Source organism: Ursus americanus, chromosome 6 (assembly GCF_024610735.1).
Source record: "Ursus americanus isolate L20-20 chromosome 6, mUrsAme1.1.p, whole genome shotgun sequence".
Classification (NCBI taxonomy): Eukaryota; Metazoa; Chordata; class Mammalia; order Carnivora; family Ursidae; genus Ursus; species Ursus americanus.
In genome coordinates this window covers 65,332,841-65,337,840 of record NC_142132.1, presented here as the reverse complement: position 1 = coordinate 65,337,840, position 5,000 = coordinate 65,332,841, and the positions used below count along the sequence as shown (strand labels likewise).

The 5,000-nt window shown below is 70.6% G+C and overlaps 3 non-coding genes across 3 annotated transcripts in view; all 3 read left to right on the top strand.

The window, feature by feature from the left end:
• The window catches only part of LOC148109941 (5S ribosomal RNA), a 119-nt gene extending 42 nt beyond the window's left edge, over positions 1 to 77 (top strand). Inside the window, exon 1 of the ribosomal RNA XR_015724990.1 lies at positions 1 to 77. This exon is cut by the window's left edge and continues 42 nt beyond it. This is a non-coding gene — a ribosomal RNA (5S ribosomal RNA).
• Positions 78 to 2,003: 1,926 nt separating this feature from the next.
• On the top strand, positions 2,004 to 2,122 carry LOC148109940 (5S ribosomal RNA). The gene has a single exon (XR_015724989.1). It is a non-coding gene; the product is annotated as a 5S ribosomal RNA (ribosomal RNA).
• A 1,930-nt stretch (positions 2,123 to 4,052) lies between these two features.
• Positions 4,053 to 4,171, top strand: LOC148109939 (5S ribosomal RNA). Its single transcript, XR_015724988.1, has one exon. It is a non-coding gene; the product is annotated as a 5S ribosomal RNA (ribosomal RNA).
• Positions 4,172 to 5,000: the final 829 nt, after the last annotated feature.

Here is a 5,000-nt window from a genome sequence, read left to right as displayed (position 1 = left end):
TCTCGGAAGCTAAGCAGGGTCGGGCCTGGTTAGTACTTGGATGGGAGACCGCCTGGGAATACCGGGTGCTGTAGGCTTTTCTCCTTTTCTTTTCCTTTCCTTGCCCTTCGCCCTCCCTTCCACTCCCTCTGCCGCCAGCGGCCCGCCCCCCCAACCTTGCCCAACCCGGCTCCATTCAAACCCCACGTGCCCCCACCTCACCACAGGCCATGCGTGGTGGGCCCGACCCGCTCGCCACACGCCACACGCCACACGCGCAGCGCAACGCGGAACCCTGGCCCTCTGCGGGTGCCCGTGGCACAGCCAGGCGCCCACAGCCCAGCGCTTCCACCTCCAAGCCCCAGGAACGCCCACAGCCTATCCCGGGGTGCGGGCTGGGGGCTGGTGTGCAGGGCGGTGGGCGCTCAGGGGGCGGCGCGAGCGGAGGCGGAGGCGGCGGAGGGGGGTGGAGGGAAAGCGGCCCGGGCGAGAGGAACCGCGGGAGCCCCGGGCGGGCCGTGACACCGCCTCTGCAGGCGTGCGCTCCCTGGGTTCTCGGCCTCCTCCCTGCCTCCGGGCCCTCTCCTCTCCCGAGCCCCTAGCAGTTCGCTTGGGCCGCCCGCCCACCGCAGCGCCCCGGGCCAACCGCCTGCCGGCCCCGCCTCCTGCCTGGGCCCGCCTACACCTTCTCCCCACCAGCCCTGGGCTGCGCTCCCGCCAGAAGGGCATGGCCCTCCTTCGCACCGGTCACCGTCCCTTTGCCCCTGGGCCCGGGCGTCCGTGCTCCGTGCGCACAGGACACGAGATGGCCAACCGCCCGGGGCCTCAGGCCCCGTGGGCACCCGACTCCGCGCCCCGTCTCAGCGGAACAGCGAGGCTCGCTCCCTCAGCGAGACCCCGGGGCGCCCCGCACCACGGCCACAAGGGCCACCAGAAAATAAAGGACGGGGCAAAAGAAAGAATGCCTCGCACGCCCCCACGCCAGAGGGGTGCTGGGCAGGAATGGCCGCCCATCGGGATTCCCGCCACCTGGGCTGCAAGTCCTCGGGCTCCGAGGGAGGGCTCCTATGGCAGCTCCAGGGCGCGGCCGCCTTGCCCAAAGCGCGCCCAAGCGCGACCGCCCTCCCGTGGGCTAGCTGCCGCGCCCACACAGCGTCCTGTGTGTCCCTGTGTGTGGGTGTGTGTCACCTGTGTGCACCTGGGTCTCTGTCCCTGTCCCCGTCCGCATCCGGGTCGGGGTCTGCGTGTCTGTGCTGGGGTGTGAGAGGGTCTGTGTGTTGGATAATCTAATCTCTCTCTCTCTTTCTCTCTGTCACACACACAGACACACACACACACACACACAGAGACACACAGACACACACACACACACACACACACACACACACACACTCTGTCCCTCCCCGTCTCTCCCGTCCAGTGTGTCCCCTAAGTGTTCCCCCACTCCGTGTCTCTCTGTCTTTCCCTGTGTCTGTGTGTCTGCGTATTGCGAGCCGGCCCCTGGTGTCTCTCGATCAGGTCCTGGTGTCGCTGGGTGGGGAGGGGAAGGGTGGCGGAGGAAGGGCCACGGGGTTGGGATGGTGATGATGGTCTGTGGTGGCGCCCGAGGCTTCCGGTGGGCTTTGAGCCCGGCGGCGGGGAGAGGAGGAAAGGCCAGTGGGCGGGTTGTGCTCCCCGCGGAGGGCGGGGGGGTTGGGGGGCGCTCTGAGAACACCTCGGGCCTCGCCCCCGGCGCCCCGACCCACCCCGTTGCCATCCCGGGAGCCAAGCGGCGGCGCGGCAGGAGAGTCCCGGGACGGGAGAGCGCGCGGACTTCCGCGGCTCCAGGGTGCCGGAGGCATCTTGTCCCCTGGGCGTGCTGGCAGGCAGGCAGGCAGGCAGGCAGGCACCAGGCACAGGCCAGGCGAGGAGGGCTGACAATCGCTCGGCAGGGGCTGGGCTGGGGCTGGGGCTGGGGCTGGGGCTGGGGCTGGGGCTGGGAGGGGCGGAGCAGGCTCTTGGGGCACCGAGCGGCAGCCACAGGCGTCTACGGCCATACCACCCTGAACGCGCCCGATCTCGTCTGATCTCGGAAGCTAAGCAGGGTCGGGCCTGGTTAGTACTTGGATGGGAGACCGCCTGGGAATACCGGGTGCTGTAGGCTTTTCTCCTTTTCTTTTCCTTTCCTTGCCCTTCGCCCTCCCTTCCACTCCCTCTGCCGCCAGCGGCCCGCCCCCCCAACCTTGCCCAACCCGGCTCCATTCAAACCCCACGTGCCCCCACCTCACCACAGGCCATGCGTGGTGGGCCCGACCCGCTCGCCACACGCCACACGCCACACGCGCAGCGCAACGCGGAACCCTGGCCCTCTGCGGGTGCCCGTGGCACAGCCAGGCGCCCACAGCCCAGCCCTTCCACCTCCAAGCCCCAGGAACGCCCACAGCCTATCCCGGGGTGCGGGCTGGGGGCTGGTGTGCAGGGCGGTGGGCGCTCAGGGGGCGGCGCGAGCGGAGGCGGAGGCGGCGGAGGGGGGTGGAGGGAAAGCGGCCCGGGCGAGAGGAACCGCGGGAGCCCCGGGCGGGCCGTGACCCCGCCTCTGCAGGCGTGCGCTCCCTGGGTTCTCGGCCTCCTCCCTGCCTCCGGGCCCTCTCCTCTCCCGAGCCCCTAGCAGTTCGCTTGGGCCGCCCGCCCACCGCAGCGCCCCGGGCCAACCGCCTGCCGGCCCCGCCTCCTGCCTGGGCCCGCCTACACCTTCTCCCCACCAGCCCTGGGCTGCGCTCCCGCCAGAAGGGCATGGCCCTCCTTCGCACCGGTCACCGTCCCTTTGCCCCTGGGCCCGGGCGTCCGTGCTCCGTGCGCACAGGACACGAGATGGCCAACCGCCCGGGGCCTCAGGCCCCGTGGGCACCCGACTCCGCGCCCCGTCTCAGCGGAACAGCGAGGCTCGCTCCCTCAGCGAGACCCCGGGGCGCCCCGCACCACGGCCACAAGGGCCACCAGAAAATAAAGGACGGGGCAAAAGAAAGAATGCCTCGCACGCCCCCACGCCAGAGGGGTGCTGGGCAGGAATGGCCGCCCATCGGGATTCCCGCCACCTGGGCTGCAAGTCCTCGGGCTCCGAGGGAGGGCTCCTATGGCAGCTCCAGGGCGCGGCCGCCTTGCCCAAAGCGCGCCCAAGCGCGACCGCCCTCCCGTGGGCTAGCTGCCGCGCCCACACAGCGTCCTGTGTGTCCCTGTGTGTGGGTGTGTGTCACCTGTGTGCACCTGGGTCTCTGTCCCTGTCCCCGTCCGCATCCGGGTCGGGGTCTGCGTGTCTGTGCTGGGGTGTGAGAGGGTCTGTGTGTTGGATAATCTAATCTCTCTCTCTCTTTCTCTCTGTCACACACACAGACACACACACACACACACACAGAGACACACAGACACACACACACACACACACACACACACACACACACACACTCTGTCCCTCCCCGTCTCTCCCGTCCAGTGTGTCCCCTAAGTGTTCCCCCACTCCGTGTCTCTCTGTCTTTCCCTGTGTGTCTGTGTGTCTGCGTATTGCGAGCCGGCCCCTGGTGTCTCTCGATCAGGTCCTGGTGTCGCTGGGTGGGGAGGGGAAGGGTGGCGGAGGAAGGGCCACGGGGTTGGGATGGTGATGATGGTCTGTGGTGGCGCCCGAGGCTTCCGGTGGGCTTTGAGCCCGGCGGCGGGGAGAGGAGGAAAGGCCAGTGGGCGGGTTGTGCTCCCCGCGGAGGGCGGGGGGGTTGGGGGGCGCTCTGAGAACACCTCGGGCCTCGCCCCCGGCGCCCCGACCCACCCCGTTGCCATCCCGGGAGCCAAGCGGCGGCGCGGCAGGAGAGTCCCGGGACGGGAGAGCGCGCGGACTTCCGCGGCTCCAGGGTGCCGGAGGCATCTTGTCCCCTGGGCGTGCTGGCAGGCAGGCAGGCAGGCAGGCAGGCAGGCACCAGGCACAGGCCAGGCGAGGAGGGCTGACAATCGCTCGGCAGGGGCTGGGCTGGGGCTGGGGCTGGGGCTGGGGCTGGGGCTGGGAGGGGCGGAGCAGGCTCTTGGGGCACCGAGCGGCAGCCACAGGCGTCTACGGCCATACCACCCTGAACGCGCCCGATCTCGTCTGATCTCGGAAGCTAAGCAGGGTCGGGCCTGGTTAGTACTTGGATGGGAGACCGCCTGGGAATACCGGGTGCTGTAGGCTTTTCTCCTTTTCTTTTCCTTTCCTTGCCCTTCGCCCTCCCTTCCACTCCCTCTGCCGCCAGCGGCCCGCCCCCCCAACCTTGCCCAACCCGGCTCCATTCAAACCCCACGTGCCCCCACCTCACCACAGGCCATGCGTGGTGGGCCCGACCCGCTCGCCACACGCCACACACCACACGCGCAGCGCAACGCGGAACCCTGGCCCTCTGCGGGTGCCCGTGGCACAGCCAGGCGCCCACAGCCCAGCCCTTCCACCTCCAAGCCCCAGGAACGCCCACAGCCTATCCCGGGGTGCGGGCTGGGGGCTGGTGTGCAGGGCGGTGGGCGCTCAGGGGGCGGCGCGAGCGGAGGCGGAGGCGGCGGAGGGGGGTGGAGGGAAAGCGGCCCGGGCGAGAGGAACCGCGGGAGCCCCGGGCGGGCCGTGACCCCGCCTCTGCAGGCGTGCGCTCCCTGGGTTCTCGGCCTCCTCCCTGCCTCCGGGCCCTCTCCTCTCCCGAGCCCCTAGCAGTTCGCTTGGGCCGCCCGCCCACCGCAGCGCCCCGGGCCAACCGCCTGCCGGCCCCGCCTCCTGCCTGGGCCCGCCTACACCTTCTCCCCACCAGCCCTGGGCTGCGCTCCCGCCAGAAGGGCATGGCCCTCCTTCGCACCGGTCACCGTCCCTTTGCCCCTGGGCCCGGGCGTCCGTGCTCCGTGCGCACAGGACACGAGATGGCCAACCGCCCGGGGCCTCAGGCCCCGTGGGCACCCGACTCCGCGCCCCGTCTCAGCGGAACAGCGAGGCTCGCTCCCTCAGCGAGACCCCGGGGCGCCCCGCACCACGGCCACAAGGG